Source organism: Haliaeetus albicilla, chromosome 13 (assembly GCF_947461875.1).
Source record: "Haliaeetus albicilla chromosome 13, bHalAlb1.1, whole genome shotgun sequence".
NCBI lineage: Eukaryota > Metazoa > Chordata > Aves > Accipitriformes > Accipitridae > Haliaeetus > Haliaeetus albicilla.
This window is the reverse complement of record NC_091495.1, coordinates 11,903,762-11,911,751: the sequence shown is the minus strand read 5'-3', so window position 1 is coordinate 11,911,751 and position 7,990 is coordinate 11,903,762. Positions and strand designations below refer to the sequence as shown.

The following is a 7,990-nucleotide window of genomic DNA, read 5'->3' as shown; positions in this document are numbered from 1 at the left end:
CATGCTGTCTTACTGAGACCGGTGTAAAAGTCTTGTTGTTTCTTCTTGTGTGCGATACTGTGCAATCATTCTGGATTTATTTTTCATTGGAAAGACAGAGTGATGCTGACTAATCAAGTTTAGTGCAGATTCAAAGTGTATAGAAAGGGCTCCCTTTACTCCAAGCATTTTTAAGTATTCTTTTCTTGAATAAAATGAAGAAAGTTCAGCTCCAGTGTCTGTTCCCTTCTGTGTACTAAAAAAACCATACTGCTTTAAAAAAAACATGACATATGGTATCTAAGTGGTCACCACCATAAATTATTCAACCTCTGCTCACTCCACAAACGTAAATCTAACAAAATGCAAAACCTGAGGCCTCGCCACCAAACTCATAGTCACATATTCCCGGCGGTGTCTTCAGCACACATTTGGCCACACAGATCTGGTCACTGCATCCAGAATTTTCACCCAGACACCCGCTGTGGTACACAAATTTACCTGCTTTTTACTCCCCCTACATCCTCCATTTTGACACTCTCCAGGATCACCTGAGCTGAGCTACGTTTTACGGTACTGCCCTTTCACCCTGCCTGTTAGGTGACAACACAGCACTGGTTTCACAAACCCCGTCTCATGCATTGTGCTGGAGAGAGTGACAAAAGCGGAGGAGAGGGGGGAAATCAAATCCGCTCCCGCTTAAGACAGAGTGTGTGGTTCAGCAGCGATCCCCTGCGGGATATTGCTCAGACAATCAGGATGCATGCACAAACCTGCCATATTTGTCTTGTAAAAGCAAGCTTCATTCAGGCACCCCACAACTTTGCAGCAACATTCCTAACTTTCTTTTAGTGGACGCTCTTCTTTTTTTAAAAAAAGCACCAAACTGAACATTTCAGACTACACAAGAAAGTTGCTTCACAGAAGAATTCAGATCCAAGAACACCAAACCTGCAAGTACTTACTTACTCATGTGAATTACGATTATGTAGCCAATACAATAAAATGAGACTACACACATTGCATTTATTCGGATGTGTAGGAAAAGGGCGGCAAGAAGCTTAGCAGAGCGGGAGCATTAATGAAGGAGAGTCAGGTGAAAAAAATTCTTGAACAGTGACCCTGTCACTCACTTTGCAAGTTTCCTGTTTTATTATATTGAAAAAGATTTGGTTTTTAAGGATTCGTTTTCCTAATTTTTTAGTTAAAGGACTCTTAAAGGTAGCCCGGTAAAAAAACATAATACGAAGCAGAAGATGCAAAAGTCATCATTCCAATATCAACATTCACATGGCCCACACATTTTGTGCTACATTTTATAGCAACAAAAAAAAAAGTACATCAAACTGTACACTCAGCCAGAAAAAGAGGGCTGAAAATGCACTAAAGCATCATTTAAATTTTATTTACCAGTTTGTTGATTTGTGCTCGCATTTGTGAGTGTATGAGGGAGAAACAGAGACAGACAGAGAGAGAGAGAAGAAAATGACTCATGCCTGACTATGTTACCATGTAAATGGTCATAGTTGTGGGCTTCCCTGGGGGAATTTGTAATACCACAGCAAAAATCTAGCTAGCCTGCAATTACGGTGCCGGCAGTGAGTCCCTCCAGCATGAGCCATAATGTCTGGCTACAGCTGGTGGGAGCGCTCTGGCTGTGTCCCCCCACGAGGAGCGTCCTGGGCTCCAGCAACCGGGTGGCTGGCGTGGGGCAAAGATGCCGGGACAGCCCCACACCTCCAGGCAGGCAGAGGTCTCCCAAAAACTGCTTCCCACAGAGTGACGTGAAAGAGAAAGTGCAGAGACCAGATGTGAAAGAGAAATGGTGTCCAGAGCTACTGGCCCGAGACCTTTCAAAATCACTGAAAAAGAAATAAATTTCAAATTTATGTTTAGGTGGCTGTTCAGGTGGCTTTCATGCACAGCTCCTCTCTTAGCACATGGGTGTACATTTGGTGTATGATCCCCAGCCAACCCCTCCTACAGCGGAATGCCATCTTGCAGAAGAAACCCTCACTGCCACTGATGTGAAGGACTCTGCGTTAAAAATAAAAATACGGTCCTCAGCAAAAAAGAGAAGGGTTCCCGGGTGAGGAGCGTGAACCCATGCCTGTGACAGACTTGAAGTGCAACATGACGGAGATGCTGCTGTAACCGGACAGTTGAGGGATGAGCTGGGGTTTCCAGGCATGTCACAGGGATGACATCCTGCAGCTCCAGGGGCCGGGGCCGCTGAACCCGCTGCCAGCCATTCCTTGGAGTGTCACTTACATGAGCTCCAAAGTAATCTTCTGGCCCACCCTTCAGGAAAAAGATAAGATGTCATGATCAGCTAATAGGAAGTGACAAGAAGAGATAAAACGGATGGGGAGGGAGGGAAGGTTTCGGATTGAAAAGGCATTATTCTTTCCTCTACTGCCAACCCTGCTAACTATAGGGCTGAGTTAATTAACAGGCTATTTGAGCATTTTCATCCATTTTTGCATATAGCATTAATTTTTCTACAGATACATATAACTCAATTAACCTGTAGCTTTTTAAACAATCATACATGGCAATCCTTTCAATTTGGTGGGGAAAACATTGCACTTTTACAGAAAGAAGGATTTAATTAAGGAAAAAGATTGTGAAGAGTCTTTGTTCATCTGCTCTTCCAGCGATTGCCTTCCATCTGGCACAGGAACCCATTACCAAGACATCTGAGCATCTTCCACAAAACACCCCCGTACAAACCCCCCAAGTTTCTGGCTTTCCTCCCTCTTCAGGGTAGAAAAGCCTATCTGTCAGACTTAGTTCACTTGCAGTTAAGAAATCTACTTCACTCCCAAACAAAATGTTAGCGTGTCACTTGACAAAGTCCCATTGAGCACGGAGCGCGAGGTTTAGGCTGGAAAATGCTTGTGAAGTTTCTCCCCAAGTGCGGCTCCAATGGCACCTCTAAATGGGGGGGATGTGTCCTACCCCCTGCAACCACCCCGCTGCACACGCACAAAGCCCTCGGTACTCCGTCAACTCCTCAAACTTCAGCAAAAACCTAATCAGAAGTGCCAGCCTTTTAAGATCATAGCCCTGCCGTGATGTTAATCAGTTCGGTGGGGGAAGAAGCGTCTCTGGTGGGTACAAAGCCCAGGACAAGGGGTTGCGATCTCTCTGCGGCAGCCGTACGAATGACAAATAACAGCAGCGAACTGCTGCCTTCGGTGGAGAGCCGAGTGCGTACTACAGACATAAAAAGGCTCCCTTTACACTGTAAAGAATTCGGAGCTTAACCAAACCACAATATGTTTTGAAGCTTTTGCCAAAAAGTACAAAAACCTGTAGTCAGCGTAGCTAAGCATTTGACAACAAGCGTGATTTCTTCTGCTCGACATATTTTCCTGGTGTATTTGTTTGTAAAGGTAGAGATAAGTATAGTAACACAATCTGTTCTTTAATATCATGGGCAAAGAAAAAACACTAGTCACTAGCTACAACAGTTTACAATCTTTGAGAGACAGCTGCAAGTTTATGTTTATTTTTTTCTTCTAAATATCTCAAATGGAGCCTGATCCTGAAAACGCTTCTTCCCTCCAATGATGCTTGTCTGCAATAATAATACTAATGAAAAGCAACTGCTGATGTAAGGAAAGAAAAGAAGATGAGGCTCAGATTCCCTATACAATGTTCATAATGGTTATTTTCACTGAAGATAAGAAAGCGGACTTGTATGTGCAATATCACAGAAACAAGCCATTCTGCCCCTCTCTACAATTTTGACAGTTATCTATGGAGAACGCAGACTTAAAAAACTCTTAAGAATAATTATTAGAAATCATAGCCAAAATAACATACATCAGCCTTGATTAGTTACATGAAAAAGCAGCCTTAAATTGATAGTTTAAAAACAGGAAAATTAGCAGTATGATTAAGTATGAATGGCTAATAAAAAGAATTTTGCTAAAACAGATTAAGGTTCAGATCAAGGTCACAAAAGGAACTGATTGAGGAAAACTGTCATTTTTGCTGGGACTCGGTAGCTGTTTTAGCAGCGCTGTTTCCTCTGAATCAGAGTCTTGTAATGAGAAATTACACTGCTGGGGTTAATAAAGACTTGGCATGTTTGTTTACCCCGAAATTTTAGTTAAAACATTGTGGTCAAAAAAAAATGCAAATTCTTCACGTGCAAGTAGACAGAAAGGGATATAACTAAGCTAAGTAACCTCTAGTAAAATATAAGGTGAATTTATGCCGTAGTTCCAGTTCCCATGTTTGTTGTAAATTCACTCCAGGAAAAAAAAATCTGCAAGTGACCCAAAGCCCTCTTTGTCCCCGTTTCTTCCAAAATAAACAGTTTCTAGTCACAGCACCACAGAACCCCGTTAGCAGAGGCTAGGCAGAGAAGTGCTCTACTAATGGGGTCTGAGATTTGCTGTTCTGCCAGCTTTGCCCCTTCTTGGCTGCAGATAACCTCCAGGAGGGTATGTCTCTGCCCCTCTTATTGTCCTGACAGGTTAAGAGCTGAGCAAAAGCCTTGGATCCATAGGTATTTTCTGAAATTCAGTATTCCCAAGGGAAAGACTTACAGGGATACTTTTCCCAGGCAAAGCCCATCTTCCTGCATGCAGGTACCAGTGGTCCTCTGCTGCGAATGGGATGATGCTAGTGCCCTGAAGCTATGGGTATAGCTGACCTTAGGAATTTCAGACCAGAAGCAATCTTCCCCTCTGAAAATGATTCTATTTTCTTGTTATCCCACTTGCAGGGAGCTGGGGTGATTCCTGAAGAGGCCAAAGAGCTGATGTGTGAGTGTTACCATTGCCTCACATTCTCACCTTGTCCCAATGGTGCGTAAGAGAAAGAGGGATGGACCACAAGCATTCAGGTCGTTATCCACCACCTCGTGCTCCCAGTCCCACGGGACCTCGGTGCCACTGAGCAGCATGGCAGCAGCACACCCGGCTGCCCTCCGGAGCGGTTTCATTCAGAGTGTGTAATTCTACACACACGCGTGGGTCCAGGCTCCGCAGGGAGGAGGACCGGCTGTCCAGGAACAAGAATTTTAGCATCAGTGAAACTGTTCATCAGTATCCCCTGCTTCATGGATAGAATGCTCCAGTGAAATAAATCATCACGTCCATAAGTTGGAGGCTACGGGGGGTTGGGATTTTTACTCTTTGGGTTTCCTTCCTCCCGGGCTGGTACTTTGCACAAGGGGGAGCTGGCACCTCTGGCCTGTGCTGGGAGCTACGCAGCACTCCTGAGCATTGGGTTGCTGCTCAGTGGCATAAGCTATTGTTGTCGTTATTACTATCGCCAGGCCTGATCGGGGTCAGCAAGCCAACGTGAGAGCTGTTGTATAACCCAGCAATAAAAAGACAGTCCTTGTCCCAGAACACACTCGGGCTGGTTTTCTGACAAGCTGTAACAGGTTCTGCAGCGGCACCTTTTCTGTTGCTAAATAAAGAACTACTGTCTTGCAGAGCCTAAACCCATTGCTGAAAGACTGAAAGGAAAACGAACTAATAGGACAAAGGGGCTGGGGGGGGGGGGGGGTGTTAACGTTTGTTTGTTTTGATCTTAGTTGCAAGTAATTCACATGGAGCGAAGTGCATTGACACTCAGAAGAAAATAAGTACTCAGTTTTAGAAAGGACAACTGCTGCAGACCAAACCGAATGCAAAAAGTCAGAATCATCCAGATAAGATTACTGGGCCAGAAATCACATTTTTATTAGTACATAAAACACATGTCACTTGACAATGAGAATCTGCAGCATGGAGTGAAATAACCCTCCAGCAGCGAAGTCAATATTTAAATCAATATCTCTGGTAAGGAAAATATCTTACTGATTGATATAGACTGGATTTTTTTCCTTATGAATCTCTCAGGAGGTAAACAGCATATTTCTGTTGTAAAAGCAACTAAACAGTATTGCCAAACAGGTCTAATCATTCCTAGAATTCAATAGCACGATGCTCTGAAATTATTAATGTTGTTATAAATGCCATTTGACCTTTATGTCAGGGATGTATTTCCTTTCCAGAAAAAGGCACCTACATTTTTTTGGCCCTGATGCTGCCAAGTGTGAGCTCAGTAACTTCAGTGGGAGCTTAGGGCACTCTGGGATGAATTTTTTACATTGTGTAGGTACCTAATGATTCAGCTACTCAAGGCTAAAATCCATAAGAGATGTTAGTGCCTTCATGTTAATTGCTGCGACACTCTCCATCCACTCCAGCGAAGCTGTGCAGCATTACGGAGAGGCTCACAGATTGCTGAGGCCAGAAAGAGGGTCAGCGTGCAGAGCACGCCCCAGTGCCATGCACCATCACCTGGGCTAAGGGACTCCCAGGCCCTCCTCCCCAGGCCAGTGATGTATTTTGCATTACAGAGCCGTTATAGATAGGTAAAGTATACAGTCCTGGAAGCAGACCACTGCCCCCTCCCAGGTTCTTGTTTTAAGCACCTTTCACAAAGTCAAGCTCACTCGTTTCCTCTCCTCTTGACCCTGTAATAGTTTGGTTCCTTTCTGCAGCGGGATAAAATCCCCAAAAGAGGGGCAAGAATGATCCCATCCCACAGCCTGGTGGCCAGCGCACTTTTTAGAGAGAAGAGAGCCATGACTTTACACAACTTCGGGATGAGGAAAGTGTTAAATGCAAATTTCCCACCTCTAGGAGAGACTCCCTACTTGTAGGCTATCCTATGAAAGATGGGAACTGACACCACCATGAGGACATCTTGCAAAGAAAGCAGTGCTGGGTGGGGTTTTGCTGGAGGCCTTAGGCATGGGCAAAGCCTGTGCGCTGGCTCCTGAACCATTCCTAAATACCCCTGCACGTAGCTGCTCACTGAGGGATGGCTCTGGCAAGCACAGAAACAGCGCTGTAGCACCGCATGTCTCCTGAGCTGGATGATCCACGATGGCAGTTTTGTACATAGACACCTAAAGTCAGCCTATGCTCTGCTTTAGGCTCCTAAATCCATTGGCTTATTCAGGACCTTACAAAATCATCCAGGCACCTGTGTCCTATTAAAATTAATAGTATAGCACCTGCAACTGTTTTGAAATGCTATTAGATGCCTCTCTGCCCCTGAAAAAGTTGTCCCTCAGTGCCTTGCAGGACTGAGTCCTTAGAAGTGCTAGATCGTATGCATTGTTCAGATAACGGCAATGACTTTTCATTAGAAAAGATGGGTTCTTAAAACTGGTGCTGTATCATATAAAAATAAATTAATTCAGTGCACCAAAAAAACCAATCAAAATTGTTTTCCCCAGGTTATAATCCCTCTACAGAAATACCTCCCTCATTCTTAAAAACATCAACCAATCAAAAGAACGTAAGTCTGTAAAATTAAACTACATTTCCTGTTCAATACCAGCTTTGATTATTCAGCAGGGTAGGGTACAGTTTTAAACTATCAAATGCGCTTCCTTTTCTCCTGCTTTATGATTTTAAACTTCTTAAGACTTTTAATGCAAGTACTAGGACAGGGCTACACAAAGTATTTTTTAACGTGCTTTTAACCACTCCACATGGAGGTTGCTGAAACAGTTCAGATCTTTGAACCACGGTAGGGTGGTGCTGGCTAAGAGCTGTCCCTCTCTGGCAGCTCTTCCGATATGATTAATAGAAAGAAAGCTGCATCGGGATTAGTTCTTGTACAAGACAACAGTGTGCATCCCCAAGGTCTTCATTCAAAAAGAACAACCTGGAAAGCTTCCCAAATTTTGTTTTTAAACTCTTGTCCAGCATTGCTTTGGCCCACACTGCAGGTAAGGCATGCTTTGCTCAAAAGAGACGGAAAACTATTCAGCGAGATAAGCAGTGACTGATTTAACCAAACCCATACTGAGCATAAACCTGTATCAGAGGAACGGATCAGAGTTGAAGCTAAAATCAGCTTCCACCTCGAAGCCCTTCCTGTAATAGTGTGAATCAGAACCTGCATTTGCCAGAGTTTTGCATTTGACTTCTAAACAGACTTGGCAATTACACCTCCTGGAGGTGCAACTGCGTGTGACACCAGG

The 7,990-nt window shown here is 44.0% G+C and overlaps 1 long non-coding RNA gene across 1 annotated transcript; it reads right to left on the bottom strand.

Moving 5' to 3' along the window:
- Positions 1–985: 985 nt before the first annotated feature.
- Positions 986–7,558, bottom strand: LOC138688571 (uncharacterized). Its single transcript, XR_011327444.1, has 2 exons — positions 4,791–7,558; positions 986–2,280 (listed from the first exon to the last, which is right to left on the bottom strand). It is a non-coding gene; the product is annotated as an uncharacterized lncRNA (long non-coding RNA).
- Positions 7,559–7,990: the final 432 nt, after the last annotated feature.